At 33.5% G+C, this 7,500-nt stretch overlaps 1 protein-coding gene across 3 annotated transcripts in view; it reads right to left on the reverse strand.

Annotated features, from left to right (window-relative positions):
• LOC136825792 (5-hydroxytryptamine receptor 1-like) overlaps window positions 1–7,500 on the reverse strand; it is a 777,757-nt gene that overhangs the window by 485,391 nt on the left and 284,866 nt on the right. For 2 of the 3 annotated variants that reach the window (XM_067082759.1, XM_067082723.1), the window contains exon 2: window positions 2,408–2,437. The exons of the other annotated variant lie outside the window; for it this stretch is intronic. The gene's annotated coding sequence lies outside the window, so the exon portion shown is untranslated. The remainder of the gene's footprint in view (window positions 1–2,407; window positions 2,438–7,500) is intronic. 3 annotated transcript variants of the gene reach the window in all.

Raw genomic sequence — 7,500 nt, forward strand, 5'->3', positions numbered from 1 at the left:
CCTCTTCACTAAACTCCAGCCTAACTATTTTACGGTTTGTCTTTTTCCAAACGAACTTGAAAAATCTCAGAGCGTACGCCTAATTTTCATTGGCTCAACGTCAGAAACCAAGACTGCTCTTATGAAGTTCTGGGCCTCAACTTTATATATATATATATATATATATATATATATATATATACCAGCAGTTTTTCGCTCACTATGAAATCTATGAATGTTTAGTAGTAGCAACTAAATATATATACCATTCAATAATTTATTATTGTATTTTTTCCATAAAAACCAGATAACCTATAGAGAAAACAACTAAACTATACTCAGTTTTCGTTACCGCCAACTGCAGTTTCTGCTCAAATCAGTTAAAACCCCAATTGTGAGGAAAACACCTGAATGCCGCCATGACTTAGTGTGAGCTCTCTTTCAATTACAGCTATTTTCGTCAAGAAAAGATCTCTCTCTCTCTCTCTCTCTCTCTCTCTCTCTCTCTGTGAGTGGAGAAACAAGATCATTTAATGTCAGCAACCCTGCTCGTCAAAAGTCTATCATTTACCATCAGGTATCGCTCAGGCAGTCAAGTTGTCACCCTCAGGAGACAGGAGAAGGAGAACTCCCTAAGGAGGACGTCAGTCGAGTTTTTTCTTCAGCCAGAGAGTGACTTGAGCGCGTTTCTCGAATGGCAGCAGCGCAAAATGAAACTGCGTCTGTATCTTTTTTTTATACAGCAGGTTTACTTTGAAATTCTCCTCCCTTCTCGTTGCAATATTGGTAAGTGTGCGAAAACGAAAAGCATGTAAATTTACATTAGCGTATACTCCACCACCACTCTCTCTCTCTCTCTCTTTATATACTCTCTCTTTCTATATATATATATATATATATATATATATATATATATATAAATATATGTATACATATAATTTATATATATATACATATATTTATATGTGTATATATATATATGTATGTGTCTTGTATGTGTGTGTCTATGTAATGAAATGTTTTCTGTTAAAACAGAAATCCATTTAATAATAAAGGTTTTATGGGCTCAATTATTAGATGTATATTTGGGTATTTTATATATATTTTATATATAAATATATATACATGTATATATATATATATTGATATTAAATAAATATATATATATATATATATATATATATATATATACATATATATATTCAACTTACCTGCCATTTTTATCCATAGAAGGATGTGGATCCCAAAATGTGTTGCTTTTGTAGTGAAGTGAGTTGCGTTGCAACACCATGGTGATCTATATTAAATGTGTGTGTGTGTGTGGTGTGCTCATAGAAGTTTTCTGAACAGCTAATCTTCCTCAATGTTGGAGTTAAAGTATAAAAATAGCAATGGATTACTCCGTACTTCATTCTGGTAAGCCACCCACATGTTTAGTGAAAATATCTTTTTGGGATATATATATATATATATATATATATATATATATATATAAGAAAGCATGCTGTATTATGCAGCATGTATGTGATTCATATATTTTTAAACTTATGCAAATTTACCTGTGTTACATATGTAACAAATTATTAAAATCAGAACCTGGAAAAAACATTATGCATTTTACGAATTCTTTCTGTATACGGTGCACTCAAAGGAAAGATGGGAGGAAGCGAATGTATCCAGCCCGAATTAGAACCAAATGGCATCGGTGAACAGCCTTTGATGGGGGTTCTTAAAAGTTTACTGTGACCTTTGGCCCTTTTCATTTACACTTATTGTCTCGAAATTCGATTGAAGCGCGCTTCCTCCTTTCTGGCTATAAACTTTGGAATTCTTCCATTCTTCTATTTCTCTTATTTCTCATGTTTGTTTCAAGTTATCAAATAGGAATAATTAATGAGGTAAAATGTTTATTGCAAAAGCTATTATTTGCATCACAATATAATTGCAACAGTTTTCTACGAGCATGAAGAACAATCTGTAGCTTCCATAAATCAAATTACCGGACAACCTGTAGCTTCTATAAATCAAATTACCGATTCAAATGTAACCTTATTACTGTTTCTAATCAAATGTTATGCACGGTTAGCTCTTTAGCTATAAAAAATCCCGCTGCAATCTATAAATAATGACGCCTTACGGATACTTTTCAATTCGAAGTCAGTAGATACAACACTACCTTCATCGGTATTTTAAGAGAGGAAGATTCCCCTGTATATATCCAGCTTCCCTTCCCTCGCTCTCCGTAAGTGCAGCCTCTTACCTATTAACGGCAGATAAGGTCAATTGGCTGTGACCTTATCTGGTTTCGTCTCAAGTTACGAGTTCGGTTCTCTGCCGATACGCCACCTCCACTTTCCATCTTCGGGTTTTATGTCTGATATGCTGGTGATAAATGAATGCATCTCACTTTTCCGGAAGGAGCCCCTACCTTTAACGAATGCTGAATTATAGCTGATACCTGTAACAGAAGAAGAGAAAATTATTAAGGAGAGTTTGGATGTTTAGTGATAAAATTCAAAAGTATAATTAGAATATTGGACTAGTTATATAGGAAAGTTTATTAAGGAAGGATATGTGTCTTTTAAAAAGTCAACAAACGATCATCTATGCAGATGGAAAGATAATTGTTTATCTTTTGCTTTATTCATCGAGGGAAAAAATTGCTAAACATGAGGTAACAATAAATTAAATGTCCTTTATTTGACTACGACATTTCCTTGGGAACACACGTACTTCATCGTCTGATCAGGAAATAATAAATTTTTATACTTAAACTTTATTAAGCCTCCCGTACGCACAAGATGACCAGTTGGAAGAATCGAAAATCTGAGAGAGAGAGAAATTTCATACCACTCTGGAAAAATTCGTCGAAAGGATGCCTCCCGTCATAAGAGTTTCGTACTGATATCTCATGGGGACAAAATTCCTTATGAAAGGGAGAAGAAGAAAAGAAGAGGGTCCACTTTCCAAGGGTTAGATTTAAGGCATTTTTATGGCACATATCTGTCCATTTCAGAGCCAGTCACGTTCCGACTGTTGTCAGGATGGTGGAATTGATTAGCAGTTTTAACTGTTCGAGTGATCACAAAATAACTTCTATGGGTATTATTTAATTTATTACTGCTGCTAACTCTCTTTATTTTTATTGTTGCTGTTATCAGTTATAATAACAACGGGAAGAGCAATAATAATAATAATAATAATAATAATAATGATAAATAATAATAATAATAATAATAATAATAATAATAATAATAATAATAGTACTAAATAAAATCCGATGGTCACTTTCTTATTAGATATACCAATACATATGTAAAATCTTTTATTATTATTATTTAAAAAAAAAAAATAATAGTAGCAGTAGTAATTGGCGGATTTTAATACATAAAATCCGTCAATCACCTTTCTCCCAGATAAACCAATACTTTTGTGAAAATGTTTACTTTTATTACATAATGGGATTGTATTTCTCTTGAAGATAAGGAGATTTATTGAACGACATCGAAATCACTATATGAAGAGGCATTATCATTTAGTAAACGACGGATACATTTCAATTTCAATCATCTGCTATTATATAGTTGAAATTTCCAGTAAATATTTCCTGTACTTTGATGATGGGGGTACAGATATAATATCTTCCTTTTTATATAAAAAGTAAAGTTAATTCATTACTATGAGCTCAGCATTACGTCACTACCTTCTGATTTTGTAACATACAGATCCACTATACAAATTAATAGTGGTTTTTTGAAAACTTTGATTCTACATGTGAAAAAAAGTCATTAACTTTTTGCGAAATAACGTCTATATTTCTTAAATGGAAAATTGAGGAATACCAAAAAAAAAAATGTCAACACAACTCAGAGTCAGCTCTTTTTCATTAGTGCCTAATAAGAGAAGAGGCAATGCTATTTATTTTGTTAATTTGAATCATATTGAAGTGATATTGAATTCCACTGAATTTTACTCTTCGATACTTCCGAGAGAAGAATTCCATTTCAATATTAACTGCACTGAAATTATACTTTACCTTTGAGCTTAAAGACCTATTAATGTCTGTGAAATGAAGTAATCGGATGATTAATTCTCTGTTGCTTTTTTTTTATAATTTCTCCGATAATTGGTTAACATTAGTTTTTTTTTTTATCCAGATCGTATTGATTCTCTCTCCATGAAATTGAATGTTGAAGAGTGAAAAGAAAGCAAATGCTATCACCTCTTAATGGCCTCGGGATTTTGGAAATACATGTGGGAGGAAAGCGCTCCAGAGAAAATACAAGATTTAAGTGAAAATACATGCCTATGTAACCATGCCAACTTTTATAAACATGTAAAAATAATAGCCTCCTGCTCAACTGTTTTTGGGGTTGGTCTTGAATGTGACTCGTTGGATCATTGATTTCGACCTCACATTGCGATCGAACCCCGGACTCTCCGGCGAAAGGCAAGGACGCTACCACTTGATCCATAGAGGTTATAATAAGTCAAGGAAATTAAAGTTCCTACACTGTACCTGACGGTTTCCCTGAGCAGGCTACACACATTGTATGCCGACGAGTTTTACCCAACTTCCCGACTTACTAGTGCCACAGTTAATAGCATTAAACTCGAATTGCAAAGTCTTTGTGGTTCATTTGGAGCACCCTTGCTTTGTACTCAAGGGTCTGAGTACGATTCCGATTTGAAGTGTGTTGATTTTCATTACTTCTTTGTTGAGATTTGATTCCGGTATATTCAAGAAGTCCCTGGTTTTGCGGACTTGATTATTTTAATGAGATAAAGTGTAAACCAAACTTTCCTAGATGTCTGAAGGACAAGGTCATATTATCAAAAAAAAATTTTTTTTGCTTTTTCGAAATAACGTTTATATTTCTTAAATGGAAAATTGAGGACTACCAAAAAAAATATATTAAGCTTTTTATTTTACTTTTGATACTGGTAACAGACTATGGTTTAAGTGCTTCAGCTTCTGCAATCACTGATTATTACGTGTCACTTAGGGTGTCTCACTTTTAAGTACATTTTAGTGACAAAATTTTTTTAAGTAGGCAAACTGTCATAAAAGGTATTATACTTGGATCCTTAAGTATGTGGCTTGCTTACAATGATATGTTATCGGCCATTATATTAATACAACTATTTATCACTTTCTACGGGTTCTAGACAATGAAGTCTTTACGGTACTGTCAAGATGACTTTATTATTCCTTACTGCTCGTTTGAATTCTAAATCCATCCCTGTGTGAAATTAAAAACATGCCCGCCGAAAAAAGGTAATGTAAAACTCATGCTGCGCATTTTCAGATATACACATGATTCCATGCGGCTAGTATTTAGGGCTAGTATTTAATCCTCCACCACCTACTCTCAGAAGGAAGGGAGAGGTTCTGTATGAAATCAATAATGTGCTATTAAAATTAATTTGGCTTGAGAATCTGACCTCAAAAAGCTACAATGTAATCTTCAGGGAACTAAAAACAGTGTAAAATCAATATAAAAACACAAAGCTGAGCTAGAAATTTGGCCAAATATGGCTTCATCGGTTTTATTTACTTTAAACTTGTAAGGGTGTTGAATGCATTTAATCATGGAATATGAGAACACTTGGTGCTCGAAAATTCGGAGTGAAAAGATTCGTTCTGGGAGTATTTGGTTCATCGAAACTACCTCTCAAACGGCTTTGTAAAAACCAAAAATATATAAATTAAAAACTTTATAAAAAGCAGCGTTTATTAGAAACTACATATGTTATTTTTCTTTAACAAGCAATATAATTCAATGAGTTGAAATTCAGTCCAATAAAATTAGAGTTTGTACCTCTTAAAATACCAGTACATTGTAAGCAATAGAATTAAAAAATACTTTTGGATTACTACCAGCCTCTCAGTAAGTACATCAAGGTTGTCGTAATCATTCTAATTTATTGGCCTCTCTACCCGCTGTTCATGTAAAATTTTTTGTTGAACAGTAAATTTTCCATCTTAAGCGCGTCAGTGATTTTCCAGGCACTCGGAGTTTTGCTTGTAATAGAATTATCCTGAAGGAAAGCAGTATAGTTTCTTGTATAAGAGGTCCGAAGACGACTGTGTCTGTAATCTCGAAAGAAATACAATGTGTTATTATAAATCTCTGCATAAAGCGTAGCTTCAGCTAAGCACCGATAAAAAGAACTGAAAGTGGTTAAACTCAAAAGCTTTTATCTTGTTTACCAGTCGTTACAAAAATCCTTGTTCACGAGACAGTAGTTTCTACTAAACTGAATGTTTTCAGACTGAATTTTCTCAGACTAAGTTTTCTGGCAGTGTATGAATAAAATATGCATTATGCTCATATCAGAAGACTACTTGACAAAACTACCAACCATCGTAGAATTAGCAGGATTCGATTATGTAAGAGTCCTAAGTAGAGATGCGTTCATTTTTGCTAGCTGTTTGAACTGCCGATGGTCCGGGTAGTTAAAGCTAATTTCAGCATTATTACGAAGTCAGTTTCAGTTATCTTAAGGTCACCAAATTACTAGGGTGCATGGAAGGCTAAATTTAGCGCAAAGCTGTTAATTGTAGTGAAAACAAGAAAAAAACTTTTGTTCCTCTGAGGAACCCTACAGCATTTAAAGTTCTGACAAAACGGAATTTGGCGCACCTTGTTCAAAACACAATTTCCAGGTGCAATTTTTGGAATTCGAAATCGAGATAAGTTTTCTTTTTTGAAGTTTTGTAAAATAAAGCAAAAAGCCATCCCATCCTACCCTGACCTAAACCATTTCTATCCCCTTTTCTCTTCCCCCTTCCATTAACTCTTTCCATTTATCCTCTCTCCCCTTTTACTTCCCGTTCCTTTCCACACCCACACTGATCGCTAGGCATTTTAGCATTAACCAAACATATCACTAATCAAATCACCCAGCCATGATACGTGGCAGTTCCTAATTAGTATTTGAAATTAATGAATGACGTCACGTTATGCCGCGAAGCGCTTTGCGATTAACCGGTTACTCCGTATTGATGAATGAAGTCAAGAGCTTTTGTATAAAGAATATCAATCATTACCTGTAACTGAAATGACATTATAAAATATATATATTTTTAGGAATAACCATGAGAACTTTTAGATTCAAGTTTTATTATTGCAAAATGTAATGTTACCTGCATATAAATCAAAGGAACTCCAGACACTTATTTCTAGAACGCCACAAGGATTTGCTGATTTGACCACTGTAAGCGAACAACTCGGTTTTTAGGCGAATTTTTGTAGTGTTTATTGTATGCTATTGAAACTGGATGTTTTGCAGTTCCGGGAACACTTAAAAATTATCAGAAGTGGTTATTTTTTTATTAAATGTTAACATTGCCTTTTTACAATGATTGCTTGCTGATGACATATCTTTGAACATTAATTTTCTTACAATTTTATTTTGCCGATTGACGTCGCAGTGGACGAAATATAGGTCATTCATGAAATTTATGTGTTTAGAAGAGAAATCACAGTCCCTCAGTAATATCTACGTTAGTCATAC

Source organism: Macrobrachium rosenbergii, chromosome 3 (genome assembly GCF_040412425.1).
Source record: "Macrobrachium rosenbergii isolate ZJJX-2024 chromosome 3, ASM4041242v1, whole genome shotgun sequence".
NCBI classification, from domain to species: domain Eukaryota; kingdom Metazoa; phylum Arthropoda; class Malacostraca; order Decapoda; family Palaemonidae; genus Macrobrachium; species Macrobrachium rosenbergii.